Consider the following 18,597-nt stretch of genomic DNA (forward strand, 5'->3'; position numbering starts at 1 on the left):
ACATACAAATATATATATATGCAAGTTACAAGTTATTTATCGCGAGCATATATTTAGTAAAAATTATCGTACAGCATGAACAGCCATTTAAAGAGTATAAGAAGAGTTAAATGCGGTCTCAGTGAATATTGAAGTTCATCAGTGCAATGGATAATAATTGGCTGTGCTAATTTATAATAATGGGTAATAATAATTGACTGTTTCAATTTTTTGGTTTTCTATATATACACACTGTTACATTATTGTACATGTTAAGTATCGTTTAAATATCTTGTAATTTTCATGCACGTGTATACTTGATCAGTATAGTCGTGATATAGTCGAGTCTCGTAACAGTATTTAATCAGCTAGCTGTTCCTGACGAGTATACTCGTCATGAAGAAATAGTACTATTTCGTACTATTTATAAATAAATAATAATAAAACTAAAAAATAAAACAGTCGTCCCGTTACAATTACGACTGTGTTTGATTACTCGACAATTACTCTGTGTTTGACGAGTATACTCGTCGTACAGGACCATCAACAGGAAAAAGTCGTCTCCCCGTTGTTATTAAAAACGATCATTCGCGATATTTCACATCCCATAACGTTCAACTCGCGCTTATTTTCGAGAAACAATTTCGCTTAACCTGTTAACTGCGAGGTAGGTTTTGTTTAAAAAATTCCTCACGAGGTAAAATCAAACAACAACGAGTATATACGTCGACCGCAGGTTAAATGCTCCTATCGTAAATTTTACGAAGAAAGTAAAGCAAAACGAGGGAGCATCACATTTTCATTCGATAAAAAATTAATAATCAAATAATCAAAATTAATAACCAAATAGTCAAACATTTGTTTTTTAAATAAAATACACAGTTTTACTGGAAGCATAAAAAGAAAATACCACCAAATATCATTTATATTACTTTTTACTAAAATTTTGACTTCTTCTAGTAAATGGTAATTATCTATTTTACACGACGAGTATACACGTCGACCGCAACAAAGTAAAGTTCTGCATCGACGTGTACACACATCGATCGCAGTTGATCGGTTAACGTGCCCAGCCACGACCAGTCGTTTCTCGAGCAATATCGAAGAAATGACGCATAAAATTTGCTCGAATTTACGACTATCCGCAACGCTGTGTTTCGTTATCGTCGCTGCTGCCAATACCTCGCATTTGCTCATGGAGATCGCCTATCCGTTATGCAAATCGTCCGCAAAATTTCACTTCACGTTCCGTTTCCCGCCTTCTGTTTCTCGCGTAACTTTTTCGCTGAGCAACGGCTCGGTTCGATCGCTGGTGTGGCAGCCGAATCGATTCGTCATCGATGCGACCAACGAGCAGCCTCGTTTCGTGTTTCCTCCATTGTTTCTGCTCGTCGCAGTCGAAAGTTGACGTCAATACTTGCGTCGTGAGTTCCTTCTTCGCGTGGATCACGAGCGTTTGCCTCGCCAATTCGATGGCAAACGCGGAAGTATCGCTGGCAACGTCGAAGTGCTATCCGGTTTCGTAGGACGAATTTACGCGACGATTTTCGTAATCGCGTAGAAACTGTGCGCAGCGCGCACAGATCAGCCGCATGACTGGGTCTCTTTTTACAAAGCTAACGTGTAAATACGATTGAAAATTAAGGAAAATTAATATTACGATACAGTTGAAAAGTACTGCAATGGTTAGCTACTTAGTTACGCATTTCCCACAAATTGCATTTCCATTGTGAAATTGTTCAGACGAGTCTCGTCGCGTATGATCAGACAGAATTTTCATGCATCTACGGGAAATTTTCCAAGCGCGGAATGCGTGGAAGATTCGCAATGAAAGTTCTGGTTGTATTTAGCGTTTAGTGCGAGAGGTAAATTTCCACGCGGAGATAGCATAACAGAGAATTATTGGTTTTTACAATTTATTTGTTAGACACACCATATGTGTACATACGCGCGTATACAGTGCAATTCTTGTGCAAGTTAGACTGGGAATATTTAATTAGTCAGCTTGAGTGCAAGGAAAATAAAAATGTAATTATGGATACGATTGTATTTATTGTTGTTATTTTCTATGATAATAGATCAATAAATAATAATAGATCATAAAATATTATTTACTGAGTATAAAATATTATTCTGAGTAGACTGCTGGCTATACTTGGGGGGAGGGAAATTTTCTTAGATGACTAATCAGTTTGACGAAGTATAATTGTTGGAAGTTGCAACGTATCTACCGGGTAATAACCGAAATGAATGGCATTCGGTCGGAAAATTTGATATCGACTGGAAAAGCGGTTAGCCATAAGCAGCTTCGAGAATCGATATCGACATCATCTCGTAATTTTTGTTCCTTTTTTCCAACGTTCCTACATATGCGCAAACTCGCCATAACTCGGACAGAGAGAAATTTTGGATCTCGATTCCAACTATTAAACACTTTTTTCCTTTCATCTGTTCCGCCCGAAGTTCGCACTGCGTTTGCGTATGGTATACGTTATGAGCAAAAATAGACTAGTTTTTTTTAGAAGCAATTACTCATCTGGGAAACTTGCCTTGTTAGCGTTTAGCGTGTAGGATGAATCTCTATCAAGCGACAGCTAAATGGAAAATTATTGATTTTTACTATTTAGTTAGTAAAAGTACCATATACATATACACACATACATACGTCTAATTCTCGTGTAAGTTAGTTAGTCGAAATACGTAGTTAGTGAGCCTGATTGCGATAAAAATGTAATTATAGATACAATCGTGTTTATTATAGATATCTGCAACAAGCTAATTGATGATCGACCATTGACTAATTTCCAATATTTGTAAAAGACTGCAGGAAAACTGCTGGTTACATTTAGCGATTAGTGTGCAGAATGAATCTCCATCAAGCGATAGCTAAATGGAAAATTATTGATTTTTACTATTTAGTTAGTAAAAGTACCATATACATATACACACATACATACGTCCAATTCTCGTGTAAGTTAGTTAGTCGAAATACGTAGTTAGTGAGCCTGATTGCGATAAAAATGTAATTATAGATACAATCGTGTTTATTATAGATATCTGCAACAAGCTAATTGATGATCGACCATTGACTAATTTCCAAAATTTGTAAAAGACTGCAGGAAAACTGCTGGTTACATTTAGCGTTTAGCGTGCAGAATGAATCTCCATCAAGCGACAGCTAAATGGAAAATTATTGATTTTTACTATTTAGTTAGTAAAAGTACCATATACATATACACAAATACATACGTCTAATTCTCGTGTAAGTTAGTTAGTCGAAATACGTAGTTAGTGAGCCTGATTGCGATAAAAATGTAATTATAGATACAATCGTGTTTATTATAGACATCTGCAACAAACTAATTGATGATCGACCATTGACTAATTTCCAAAATTTGTAAAAGACTGCAGGAAAACTGCTGGTTACATTTAGCGTTTAGTGTGCAGAATGAATCTCCATCAAGCGATAGCTAAATGGAAAATTATTGATTTTTACTATTTACTTATTGAGTATATCATGTACATACACACACATATATATGTATAATTCTCGCGTATCTCATTCTTGTTACTTTTCATTACCACGCTGTTATTTATGCTTCCCAATACCTGGACAGATAATCTTTGTATTTAACGTTGTAACGAGGATAGTGGTATTTGTGTTTTCTTTCAATCAAAAGGAGCACATAATTGCACAGTGGGCGCTGTGCGATAGAAGATTAAGGAAAATTGAAAATAAACAGTTGCAAGTAGAAGGTACACTAAAGATAAAGCTGTGAGACGAGTGTGCAAAATATTCTTCTTTAGATGACACGTTATTCGGTGTATTTCTCGCCTTTCCTTTTATTTTTTGCTTTTCGTTCCCCGATTTTTAGAGGAACGTGTGAGACTTGAAAAACGAAAATGTGGAATGTCCGCGAAATTATATTTCGTAAATAAAATACAGCACGTCAGATTTGATAAATTGGATAATAAAACGAGGTATATGAAGTCTCGTGATCTAATCTATTCAGCAAAATAGTAAAACAAAGCAAAATGTCGATGGAACAAAGCAGAAGTGAAACTATCGGTTGGCGGGTAATTTGAATTCTATAGAATTTACATGTTTCTATATTTTTTCATCGTCACACGCATTATGTGCGTTTTTGCACTCTCGAATTTCCCCACAAACGCGTGGAAATCCGAGATCTGACCGCTAGTCATAGTACGAAGCGAAGTCGTTGGTAGACGAAAGGAAAAAGAACAGAAGAAAGAAGAAGAAAAATAAAACGAGAACGAGAATCGAGTTTCGAACGGCAGAGCACTGTCGTGTGCATCGGAACCGCGAGCGACGAAAAACCAGTGCACAGTCGGCCGGGTTCGCGTGGCCGCGAGTGCCATCATGCGATCAGATCGATTCGGGTCACCGATTTATCGATTAGTCCTGTCGATTTACTTGCTTCGTTTTTTCCGCCCGAATGAATGGCTTCTTTATCTCTGGCAATAGTTGAAGTCGTGAAGTCGTGGTACGAGCGCAGCGTCTGGACCACTTTATTACGTAGCGACCGAACCAGGGCGATCTAGTCGCACGACTTTTCCCCAGAATTTCTCCCAGCTCTTACGCAAAACACGCTTTCAGAAGCAAGTGGATTTTCCACCTTTTTTTCTTTAGAAATGAAAAACACGAGGAACTTAGGAATTTTATCCGAAATTTTATGCAAAATAGTTTAGGTTGGCGGTAAAACAGTAGCAAAAAAGGTGCACGTGAAATTAATGTTTTCGTAAAATTCAAGGTATCTTTTATATCTTGTTTTATAAATTCGCTTAACATCAATGTTATCTTCCTTTCTAATATTAAATTCTTTTGTTTTGTTCCCACATTTTTCATCGTTTTGATCATTTTTATTCGCCATAGCACACCCGTATATTTTTATAATTTTATAAAGCATAGTTAAGCATAGTTTAATAAGCATACGCATAGTTTCTCTATTTAAAGAATCAAACGCACGTACGGCGCATCTCGCGAGCGAAAGGAGAAGTCGAGCACCTCGAAGCTTACGATTAGTATACGGTCACCCGACTGTTATTCAAACTCATTTCTCTCGAAAACGGAGCCTCAAACGAAAAAATATTACTCTTCTTTTTCGACTTATTTTTTCACGTAGAATCACTACTCCAACTCTTGTATACGTATCTGTGTATGTATACATATGACGAGTGCCATATGATTTAGAAGAAAGATATAAGCTGATATTACTTGGAATGAGTTCTATGTTGTATAAGGAGTGTTATGTTGAGTAGTGTTATTTACACTTATATGTCTACATGGTTAAATATTTTAATTTAATTTAATTTAATTTAAATAATTTAAATGAAGTAAAATAATATATACCTAATTAGTATATTGGGTTGTTGGAGGCAAGAGAGTTCTTTGGAAACGTAGATAAATTTGGAATATAATTCATGTCACACGTGCTTCTTTTCCCTCCTATGCACGTAATTTTCTTAATAACTTACTTCACTTTTCTCTAACTTATTTAACTACAAGAACACAGTAATAACACACGTAGCATGTAGAATAAAGCTGCCAGTCAACAACAGGTTGTTATGTACACGCATATCTACATAAATAGTTCAGTTTTCGAAGACTGAAATATGATACACAGATTTTCGTCTACGCGACGCGTCTGTGTGCCTAATCTGCTGTGTGTTCGACGCTGCACTGTATGTGTGCACGCATATACATAAGACTCGAGGATGTATCAACTGGTTCGACGTAACTTAAAATCGAAAAACGGATAAGAATGATAAAAAGTGCGAGTCATTAACATTCCCATGTCAAAATACGTATCTAGTTATGGTAATTGCTACTAATTATAGCGAGCAAAGCTACAAGTTCTTGGAATTTATCTTATCGTGGTGGAATGACTCACGGGTTATCATAGAAATATTTTGATATATCGAGTCAACCAGATATCCAACGCCAATTCGAAATACATAGCTATCGCCATTTCGCGTGGCGCCACACACAACGCGGAAATAAATCCACGTTAAAAGTAGCCATTTTCCATTACGATCACTGACCATGCGAATAAGAAACCGCGTCATTTCGAAGGTCGTTGTGGATCCACAACGAAATCGGTGAATTTATGAAATTTATGAAAAATTTCAAAGCGTGGGTATTGCCAAGATGCGCGTAGTTTTGAAGAATAAAAAAAATTGGTACAAAAGATATTTGAGGTTATGTAGCCATTATGATTCCGTTTCCTTAACCATCTTCATAGAAATACATATTTAAATATATATTTGTTTATACGCATATATGTTCATACGTAGTTGAGTTTTTTCAAGATTAAAAATTCTAAATTAATTATTGGATTGGCAATTAAGTGATTGTGGATTTTCTCAATACCACCTAATGACAAAATCCGCAATTATTTAGTTGCCAACCCAGTACATTGGATATTGTGGGACACAGAAACACAAGTATAACACGCCTCTGTCCTTCTTTTTTTCTTTTTCTCCGCGCGTTTCGTTGCTCGCAGTTTACGAACGAATATCACACGTTGCGATCTCGCACGGCGAAATGGAAACGCAAATGGTGAAATATTTTCTAATCGTCTGCTGCTGTTTCGCTCGCTGCGATCGCGATAGCTGCGAACTTCGCAGCTGCAAGTTTAATTGCCTACGTGTAAAATTTGCTTCGTTTTTCCGGCGAAATTTGCTTCGTTTCAACGAACAGTGCAGCGTTTGTCACGTGTCTAGGGCCACTTGAAAAGAATGATGGACAAGGTAATTGTCATCGTTGCACGAAATAAATAAGTTCACTGGCTTTGACTTTAATTTCATCGTAAATTAGTTAAATTTGTGAAGTCGATTAAAATTAGAAAATTCAATGGAAAAGTATAGACCAATAAGAATACTCGTTGCAACAGCTTCGTCAAACGCAAGATGATCTGCACCAGCTGCCACGGCGATTCTCTTAAAAGTCGATTTTAACGCCAACGATGAAGCAGCATTAAACAGACTGTTCATATTCGAAACTGAAGAAACAGCTGTTCCAGTCGAATAGGCTACGTTATTCGATAAACTGGATGAATTCGAATTTGCTCGATTGACATTTGCAATTAATTTATACATATATTTATATTCTAAAAAAGTTAATTAATTGTTCTAAGTTAATTATTAATTGAAACATATTATGCGAACTTAAATAGCGAAATTTCGAAAGAATTTTTGGACAGAAGAGAAATGCTATGGGCAAGTGGTTGCGATGATTTTATTAAAAATATAATTTAATTATAAATACAATTTGGAGAACTTTGAAAATGAAAATGTGCCAATTTTTAGTACAAAAAGGAACGTCGAATTATACGAAGAATATTTCCCGTTGTTGGTCGTGAAAAAGGCTTTTGAAGTAGACTCTAATATAATTTTATTCTTTTTTCATTTTTTTTCTTTTTTTATCATTTGTCCCATTGACATAAACGCAGAATTACGCGAGAAAAGGATAAGATGATATTTAGCAAATGTCATGAAACACGGAATTAATGGACTTGAAATGGATTACGTACATTTTTCTTGCTTTACGAGGCAACGACGCAAAATTGTAGGATATTACGGTCGATTGTACACGTTGAAACGATGTATCACATTTTGCGAAGGTATCGCACAATCGAAATTTCCTGAATTTCGTTCCTCCTTTCGAAAGCACGCGACTTTGCACAGAAAAAGACATCACATTACTATTGAGAAAATCCGCAATCACTTAATTGCCAACGAAATAGATAACGAAAGAAAATTGAAAAAAACGTATTTGAAATATCGTTGATAATTTACGATAGCAAAATATCAAACAAACTACGAAAGTTATGCAATTTGTCCATAAATCAACAGTTAAGTGTGTAGCCAAATCGACGACGAGTAGACTCGTTAAGTACGGAGTACGCGTGGCTGCATAACACAGAATTAAGTTTCAACGATACGATTGTTTCATTTCTCAATTTTAATACTAAATTGAAATTTAAACAGAAAATTGTAGCTACTTTTTACGCACGACGAGTATATTCGTCAAGTAGAGAGTACGCGTGGCTGCATAACGCAGAATTAAGTTTCAACGAAACGATTGTTTCATTTCTCAATTTTATTACTAAATTGCTATTTAAACAGTACGTTATAACAACATTTTCGCACGACGAGTATATTCGTCAAGCAGAGAGTACGCGTGGCTGCATAACACAGAATTAAGTTTCAACGAAACGATTGTTTCATTTCTCAATTTTATTCCTAAATTGCTATTTAAACAATACATTATAACAACCTTTTCGCACGACGAGTATATTCGTCAAGTAGAGAGTACGCGTGGCTGCATAACACAGAATTAAGTTTCAACGAAACGATTGTTTCATTTCTCAATTTTATTACTAAATTGAAATTTAAACACAAAATTGTAGCTACTTTTTACGCTCGACGAGTATATTCGTCAAGTAGAGAGTACGCGTGGCTGCATAACACAGAATTAAGTTTCAACGAAACGATTGTTTCATTTCTCAATTTTATTCCTAAATTGCTATTTAAACAATACATTATAACAACCTTTTCGCACGACGAGTATATTCGTCAAGCAGAGAGTACGCGTGGCTGCATAACGCAGAATTAAGTTTCAACGAAACGATTGTTTCATTCCTCAATTTTATTACTAAATTACTATTTAAACAGTACGTTATAACAACCTTTTCGCACGACGAGTATATTCGTCAAGCAGAGAGTACGCGTGGCTGCATAACACAGAATTAAATTTCAACGAAACGATTGTTTCATTTCTCAATTTTATTACTAAATTACTATTTAAACAGTACGTTATAACAACCTTTTCGCACGACGAGTATATTCGTCAAGCAGAGAGTACGCGTCGCTGCATAACACAGAATTAAATTTCAACGAAACGATTGTTTAATTTCTCAATTTTATTACTAAATTACTATTTAAACAGTACGTTATAACAACCTTTTCGCACGACGAGTATATTCGTCAAGCAGAGAGTACGCGTCGCTGTATAACACAGAATTAAATTTCAACGAAACGATTGTTTCATTTCTCAATTTTATTACTAAATTGCAATTTAAACAGCAAGTTGTAGAATTTTTTGATACGCTCGTTACGCCACGAAATGTTGCCACTTTTTCATGACGAGAGTTCTGTTCTACATATTTATGCTAACAACTGTGTATTATTGTTGGAAGAAACGAGCTATTGCTTTGAACATTGCGACTGTTTCCTGCAAAATAAACAGCCGTGTTTCTCGCGGCTCGTTTGTTTTTCTCTCTATGCAAAATATGCAAATAATCTCACGAAAATATGCAAAACACTTTGCGAATGTGCTCACGCAGACATCCATCTTCCCTTTTAAAGTTCCAGGTTTGTAGTCGTTGATACATCGCATTTTCTAGCTCGGCAACATCGGACCTTCTCTCAGCCAATCATTTTTCCACCTTCTTGCTCTTTCCATTACCTTACGCTCTCCTTTTAACAACCGTCCGCCAACAACTTTCTTGCGCTTCCAAATCGTTCGTATTTTACGCGACGCGATACGATCGCCGAACGAGCAAGAAGCGGTCGGTCTGAAAAACCGACTCGCGAACGATATCGTCGTTTTTGCTCGGTTTTATCGTTTAGCGAAAGTACCGCTGTCCCGCGCCTATCTTTCCGATCGATTTGCTGCGATCCATCGTCGCGCGGTCACGTGGCAAAAAGGACACGCGAGTTACGTGGCGATGCTCGTTTGCATCAACCGTAACCGATCGAAAATCGTTTTTGTGAAAATCGATGCAAAAATAGTAAAAGAAAACCGGAAAAGGCAGAAGTTTTCCTACTTTTTCAAACTTGTAATTCTTGTATTGGCTTGGCAACTAAGTGATCGCGGATTTTGCCGTTAGGTGGTATTGAGAAAATCCGCAATCACTTAGTGGCCAAGCCAATATTTTACTGTATTTTAGCAATTAGTTGAAACTGTGAGAATTTGTGTCGTCTGTTCTTTGCACGAACAACGTATGAAGGAAAAAGCGAAAGATGGAAGCAAAGATACGGTGGATTTTCAACTCTGCTATTTTTCTATTGTATAGATACACTGATACATCTAATTTGGTGTTTCATCTAATTTGATCTGCTTGATAGATTCGTTCGTTTATCGTCGTGGAACGAGTATTGAAATTAATGGCAAACGTTTCGTGATTTTCTCGTTGGAGGTCACGTAAATGCTCATCGTCCTTCCTTTTTTTCTTTTTACCAGCTGTAGGATTACTGTTGTAATGAAAACACGTAGTTGGCTTTATAAATACTCGGATGATATTGAAATGTCGACAAATATAGGAAAATATGTTAGTATGTTTCATAATAATAGAATTTTACAGAAGGTAAATCATTTGGCAATGACGACTTAACTCGTCTTTGCCGACGAGTTAGAGCGCTTTTTCAATATACCTAACCTTGGCGATATATTTTCTTGTCTAACATATTTGCCCTTCTAACCGAATATTCTCATGCTCTGATGCTTTCTCCTATCGTAAAAACTAAGCGAGATATTTAAAATGATGAAATTAGGCGAAATACGAAATATCTGTACAAAGGTATACGAATATACTTAAAATAGACACGAAGTACTGTTGTTTTCTTGCAGAAAGAAATACGTACAAATCTGTGGTTAAACATGCAGTACATATGGCTGCATATTAAATGCAAAATTAATTAATAAAATTAATACTTAATTCTTAATACTTGATAATTAATACAGTCTATTATTTTTCTGTTATAATTTCTGTGAAAACTTCCAAATTCCGTGTTTTCAGTAAATGTACGATATTGCGTCGATGTCAGCTAATGACAAAACCCGCAATCACTTAGTTGCCAATAACAATATATATAACAGTAGGAAAAAAACTGTCGAGTTATTATTTATGGTTGTCTAGACGTTCAAGGACAAGCGCCGAAAACCAGCGAATTTCTACGTTAGAAAAAGTTTCTCACACAAGGTTTATGTTTGGGAGTTTTTTAGCCTAACTCTCCTTCAGGCCCTGCCTGTGTTTTGTATACAATTCCTGTAAAGGACGTTTGGTCGAAGCGCGAGCATGTGGAGTTTATAAGTGCGCGTTAGTCGTGTTACTAGGCTATTGGGAGTGTAAGTCGCAGAACAGATATACAAGTTTGGAGAAACAGTAGAGTTAGTTTTATTTCACCGGGAGAAGAGAAAGTGAATTGGCGAAGTGGCGGCTACGTTAAAAAAGGAACGTTTGGCAGAAGATTGGAAAGAAGACAGTGTTAATTGTTCAAGAAAAATTGTATTTTCAATATTCCAAAACGTTTACACCATTTCGTCGAACGTATGGGACAGCACCTAACCACACGTCAAACATTCGTGAGTAATCATTATTAATTTCAGTTTTATTTGGATAATTTAATTGCTGTTTGATTTTATGTGTGTAATTAGCATTGATATTTGGAATATCTTGCGATACCAAAATTCGAACTTTCTCGGTGTTTCTTTTTTTTCTTTTTAATATTTCTTTTAATATATTTTTTAAATATTTTTCTTAATATTTGGACGACGATACAGATAACAAATAATAACTCGAAAGTATTTTTTACTTTATCTACGTGGGTTATTGTAACATAACGTAATACATTTTTCTTGATACTTTGCTATATTTATTGAAAATACAGAGTTTGGGAATTACAATTGTACGAATCCTCTCGTCGCTGACTATACGTGTAGCTATATAGACAGCTATATAGAAAGGACGAAGGAGCGGCAAAAGTTTTTATGTTTGGCAGGGAAACCTATAATAGTCGAAGCGTTATACGCGTTGCCAACGGAAGAGAATAATAGCGTGGTAATCGCGAATCGTTTGGACATGCAAGGTCGGTCTGTAATAGCTGAAACACTTTTCTTATCAACTTGCCTAATGTCTTTCCGACAATGATAACTTTTCTATGGAAATTAAATTCTAGTCGTGCAAACGTGCGTTTCTAGAAATCTTTAATTACATATATATGTATAACTACACTGTGTCTGGTTTATCTCGAACCGAGACACAGTGTTTTAGACAAAACTTGTATCGTGGAGACAGCTGTTCAAATATCTCGAAAAAACGAATAACGAATAATTGGGAACATTGTTTTAGACAAAAATTATATCGAGGGGGAGAACCACTCAGATATTTCGAATAGTTTGAATGATAGGAGAACAAATTTCAGATTAAAGTTGCGTGGTATTGAGGGAGACAAATACTCAAATAATTCGAAAAGCACGAATAATTCGGAACAATGTTTCAGACGAAAATTATATCGAGGGGGAGAACCGCTCAAATATTTCGATTAGTTTGAATGATAGAAGAAAATGTTTCAGATCAAATTAGTGTAGTATTGAGGAGGGCAAGTGCTCAAATATTTCGAGGAATTTTAATGATAGAAGAAAACGTTTCAGACTAAACTTGTATTGTGAGTAACAATTGCTCAAATTTCTCGGAAAGTACGAATAATTCGAAACAATGCTTCGGACAAAAATTATATCGAAGAAGAGAACCGCTCAAATATTTCGATTAGTTTGAATGATAGAAGAAAATGTTTCAGATCAAATTAGTGTAGTATTGAGGAGGGCGAGTGCTCAAATATCTCTAAGAATTTTCATGATAAAAGAAATTATTTCAAACAAAACTTATATCGAGGAGAATTGCAATTTTCTAATGTTTTCAAAATAGTCATTCAGTGTCGATTAGCCAGTTTTAGTTATCTGACTTGTATGACTCTCTAAAATTCGGACGTTTTTGTGATGATATAATTAAGCGGATGGTACAAAAAGCACAAGTTCGTAGTGTTTTGAGAACGTCCCAATGTCAGCCACAAGAACGCGTAAGAAAACACGAAGGTCTTCGAGGTATACAAATCCCAATGTCATCTTCGCACGAGGTTTTAAGGTCAAACACACAAAGATATAGCGTGTTTTTTACAGGAATTTTTGTCTGAAATATTTTTTTCCTATCGTTCGTATTTTTCGAAATATTAGCACGATTCGAGATAAACCGGACACGCTGTATATACAACTATACCTTAACTCTGTATAGTTTCACATTGGATTCTCCTGTTTCGTAAGATTTCTCCTATTTTTTTTCCTCCACTTTACGTAATTGTTATAATATGGATGCACTTGAGCAGCTAGAGAATTCCAATTTTATGAGTCATCGAAATGTTTGTTTATAGTTTCAGACGCGATAATTAGAATGGTGGTCTGTGTGCCCCGAATTATCACTGATTCGTCATTAAAGTATCGCAATGTTAAAATAAAATTTCACTTAGAGTAGGTCGCAAACTCAGATGCCCAAATTGTCGGTGTTTAATATCGACAGGCAAAAAGAAGAAAGAAAAACATCGTTATAGAGCGTTTGTCAATAGGATGCTTTGTCACAGAGTTATAAATAAACGAAATAAACAACGACGCATTCTCCATCGCAGTACGCAGAAGTCGACTGTATTATCGTATCAGCGTAGTTACGTGTTCTTTATCATGTGGCAACAATTTCGTGTACGCGAGCTAATAATTTGATAATTATAAAATATAACAATATAACAAACACGATTGACCGCTACTTTCGGTTCTTCGTTTCGAAACGTTTTGCCCTCGCGCCCGGACACAAACTCTGCGTCGATAAACAATGCGACTAATTACGTCGCGGAGTTTTCCAAAGAGAATTTTCCTGAGTTTCGGCAACTGCGCCGTTGTCTGTTCGCGCGTGCAACATTATCTCTTTCCAACGCCGCAACAAGACGTTTATTGGTAAACTTCATGTAACATTTTCTTCGTCTTTTTTTCTTGTAGATCAAATTCTCGCAGTTTGATCGTTTAACCAGTCAACTGCAAAGTATCGTTTTAGAAACCTGTGGTGAGGTTAGGTCGTGGAGCGACGACGAGTATACTCGTCAAACGCACCTTTATCGAACTCAACTGGTTTAATTTCCGACACCCTGTACGTGGAACGTTTCCGACTCACGTACTTTTCATGGAAGACTTGCCTGGAATCAATTGCTTTTTTGTGATGTAAAATGGATTGAAAAACATTCACAGTCTCGTTGTTATGCGGTGACCTTGAGAAATTTGAGTCTATTCGAGCCATTGTATATAGTATAGTGATATATATATATATATATATATATCACTATACTATATATATACTATATATATATATATATATATATATAGCGAATATATTGAAACATTGGCATTTTCTATTTATATTTTTCTGATAAACTCACCATTTATGCAACGTGTGGTTCACCTCATAGTAGGTGCCATAGTCGATCAAATTATGGTCAGTTAGAAAAGGTACACATTATGTGTTCTCCACAGTGTTGTGACTCTAATAGAAACGATAAAACGTACCACTTTTTGTCCTTGTTATACAGATGGACAACTTGATTATACTTTGTTAGGTGGACAATGTTGTTGCATCTCATGGGATCACAATACATACTTTTGGTAGAAAAATTTAAGAGAAACTTTTTCCCTTGTTCATCTGAAACGGTACAACTTGTTATTGGTCTGTATTTATCTATAATTCTGCTTTCATTTATTTTGCATTTAATTCTGCTCATGGAAATTCAAAGAAAATCGTGCAGAAACATATCACAGACAACGTGTACGTGTACGGTTATACATATAAAATGTCAAATAATTTGTACAAATTTTAAGAACCTCGTTTAACCGTATCAATGTACATACTTTTTGTCATGAACAATACGTTTGTTGGTCTCAAGTAATTTTTTGTTCAAACTTCAGAGAAATAGTAATTTCTATATGGCAATATAATCTGATATTATGTGTTATTTGATATATGTAATCTGATACATACATTTCATTATATCAGATTATATCAAATTATATTACATGTGGTAATATAGACTTACAGCACTCACGACAACAAGTTGTTCACACCTTTTGTAGTACATTTCATTAAATTCATCGCTTTTCTCTCTACATTCAATTTCCATGCGAAGGCTGAATGAATTTCCGTCTCATACGGAAACGAGGTTTATTCTATGAGATCGGAACGAGACAATGTAAATCGTTACAAGCTGCACGCAATGACGTGCAATTTCTGATAACAATCTTGTTAGCACATTTCTAATCTCTTTTTATGCTTTCGCAGTGGTCAGTCGTCGCCGTGTTCAGCACCAACTTTGTTGTGTTGTCTCAAACAATGCGGTTTCGATTGTACGCGCGTTCCTCTTTTTACTAATTCTATTTTCTTCCTTCTTCCTGTTTTTCCATTTCGCGTTACGCCAAATTGATTCATTTAGCATATCTTTGCAATCTTCTTTATCACGGCGAAGTCGCGTTTCCGTGAAATTACATAATTCCACGCGAATTGCGCTTGCATACAAGAAGCAGTGGTATGCTCAAACATGTCCAAACACGTCCAGACCTGTCCAAACACGTTCATACATGTTCAAACACGTTCAAACATATTCAAACACGTTCAAACATATTCAAACACGTTCAAACACATGATGAAACGTTATGGAAATTGGAAAATGTCAAACGACGACCAGTACTCTTCGACGAGCTACGCAGTTGCGTGGTTTCGCTGTAATCGTATGCGAAGGCAAACGAACTCGGACCTTCTTCTCCTTTCCTTTCGAATATTCCTGGCAACTGTTCGAAATCGATACTGCTGTTCGATGAATACGGCGATGATTTCGGAGAGGGAGTTCGCGTGATATCGTCTTGCAGCGAAAAAATATAAAAATTCTTTAGCGCGAATGCGACAAGCGTAGATTTCGAAAAGTTTCTCGAAATAGATTCTCAAAAAATTTGGTCTCCATTGTACGCGATTGTTTCTTCGTTGAAAAATTCCATCTTTTTTTCACGTTTATTTCGAATCAATTTATGTGTATGTATATAAGTAACGGTGTAGAGTTACTGTATACGTGTTGTATACGTAATAGCTTAATATGTATATACGTATACACACAATTCATATACAGGGTGACCTAAGAGCCCTCGTGATTTTGTCAGCTACTTCCGTTAATATAACGAGAAGGACGTTTCCAGCGAAAATTAATCAGCTTCCCATCGACCACAAATCGCGACACGCGATCGTAGCGGGAATTTCGAAAAAAGTGTGGCGTACCACACAAGTGCGTCGAATTTTCTTTCGTCCGAAGGTGGGTGGACGAGTTAGATCCGGAAACTCCGCCAACAGCCGGTGGTAGGCCGATTTGCCGATTACGGCTTTAATGGACATTTCTTCGGTCGTGGCAGCATGTCTCCTTGATGACAATTGGGTTGTGTCGTTTATTTCGTGAGTCCACGAGCAACCCATAGTGGCTCAAAATATCATCGCCGATGATACGCGTTTGAACGTCGGCTATCATGAAATTCCCTTTGAAGGCTCGTCTTAGAGACAGGTTAGGGGATGGATTTCCAAATTTTTTGTTCAATTGGAAGATTCTTTCTTTTGATCCTTGGTTGAGGATTATAAGTAAATTATTCTGGCGTGGTACTGTAATAGGTGAATATTGTCTGCTTTATTCTAGCTGAATCTGATGTTTAAATCTAGAGGGTGATTTCCAAATTGTCGACAAAAAAGACCTTTTGGGTGGAAAATGCTCGACTTGGGTCGAAAACATATCGCCACTTTAATGTCGCGAAGCTTGTCGTCTAAAAGGCAGCAAAACACGACGTACCACTTTTTCTTTGCCCCCGTGTTTTTTTCTCTAGAAGCGAGACTCCCCTTAAAAAATAACAAATATATGTGCCATAAATAACGCACGGCGGAAATACGAACGTGTGTATATATGTGACTGTGTACTTTAGTTTTTGCACGTGGGGGGAGGGGGAAGAGGCTGGGCGACTACTCGTCCGAGCAAACACCATAGATGTAAAAAACACATATCACCAATTCACATATCGAAACCACATGAAACGATGGAATGTGTTCGTGCAAGGTCACTGGGCTTGGCTCATACATTCGCACAAGTCGTATCAAATTTCCTGTCTGAATATTTGATACTTTCGTCGTCGTATCGAAAATTCATTGAAAAAGCTTTCGCGTTTTTCCGACGCTGCAAACCCATCGCAGAAGAACTGCGCCGTCAAATTACAGCGGTTTGCGGCGGTAAGAAACTGTTAGAAGCTGTTCGACGAGTAGAAAGACCGCGCGCGCGCGGTGTGTGTTCGTACGTGTGCGCTCGTCTCTCGTTACGGCGAAGTTGGCGAACGTGTCGGTGATTACCGTCTTTTTACGAAATTTCAAGAGCTTTGCAAGAAACGATGATTTAACCAGTTAACTGCGGAATTTAGTTCGAAAAATCGCGTATAGGGCGCGTAGTTAAGATCGAGCAACGACGAGTATATACATCGAAGGCAGGGCGAATGCTCTGTTGTTATAAATTTCACGAGAAAAGTGAGGCAAAACGAGAAATAAAATTTGCAATTTATTATTGAAAGAAGATATTGTTATTGAAAGCTTAAAAAGTTACAAAACAGTAATAAAATAGAGAAAATAATTGGGGGAATAACCGATGAAAATAATCAACTCGATTTATGAAAAGCTACACAGTTTACGCGGCACAAGCGACATATCGAGGAGAATAATCAAATAATCGGACCCTTCCCTTCCAAAAAAAATTTTTTTTAATACATAATAATAAAGCTACCGCTATATGTCATTTGTGTTCTTTTTGACTGAAATTTTCACTTTTTATACTGTTATAGTATTGTTATATTATAATGGCAATTTTTTATTTCACCCGACGAGTATATACGTCGAACAAAGTTAACGGGTTTAAAGGACCGCGTTAAACGATACTTACGTGAACAGGCGGCAGAGGTGTACGACGAATATATAGAAAAACACATAGAACACTACGATAAATGTTGGAATAGGTTCAAATTGGTATCGAAATGTATCTTAATGTACAGGGTGAGTCAGAAGTGTGTCTAAGCCGAGATATCTTCGATACTATTAATTATATGGTGAAATAAATAATAAATAACGATAGATAATAAATAATAGATAAATAATAGGAGGTAAAGGTCAACTTTATGTTTTTAAATGGCGTCATATATTTTTGAATATATAAATCCACGCAGCTCAACATTCTTGGTAGAAAACGAGTAACCTACTTCTGTTGAGAAACTGTTAGTTTAGCTAGCAGATAATTAAACTTTTAATTTGTGAAATTTATCTTACGAAAGATAAGGAAAATAAATAGAAAAATAGCGCGCCACGTTTCTTCTCGTCCCTGACAAACTAAAAGTTAAAGTTTCCTAATAAAACTAATAGTTTCTCCATGGAAATAGCTTGATAATCTTTTATAGTCACGTGTTACAAATTATACGATTCCACTTAGTATAGTTCCATCCAAGATCTTTTTGAAAAAAAATTAAAAAGAAATGGAAACTACTATTTAATTTTATATAATTTTGTTATTATTAATTTATTAGTTATTACAGTTTTTAGAAATTTAAATTTGTCAAATAATTGTTAATTTTGTCAAAAAATTGAAGAAAATTAATTTTATTACATATTATAAATTCATATATTTAAATAAATTATTTTTTTAACAATTACATTGTAACACGAAAAC

The 18,597-nt window shown here is 36.0% G+C and overlaps 1 protein-coding gene across 6 annotated transcripts in view; it reads left to right on the forward strand.

Moving 5' to 3' along the window:
* Window positions 1-18,597, forward strand: part of LOC100651026 (phosphofurin acidic cluster sorting protein 2) — a 167,593-nt gene that overhangs the window by 9,653 nt on the left and 139,343 nt on the right. Inside the window, exon 1 of one of the 6 annotated variants that reach the window (XM_012318172.3) lies at window positions 11,122-11,368. The exons of the other annotated variants lie outside the window; for them this stretch is intronic. The gene's annotated coding sequence lies outside the window, so the exon portion shown is untranslated. Of the gene's footprint in view, window positions 1-11,121; window positions 11,369-18,597 lie in introns of those variants that run through there. 6 annotated transcript variants of the gene reach the window in all.

The sequence above is a fragment of the Bombus terrestris genome, chromosome 17, assembly GCF_910591885.1.
Source record: "Bombus terrestris chromosome 17, iyBomTerr1.2, whole genome shotgun sequence".
NCBI lineage: Eukaryota > Metazoa > Arthropoda > Insecta > Hymenoptera > Apidae > Bombus > Bombus terrestris.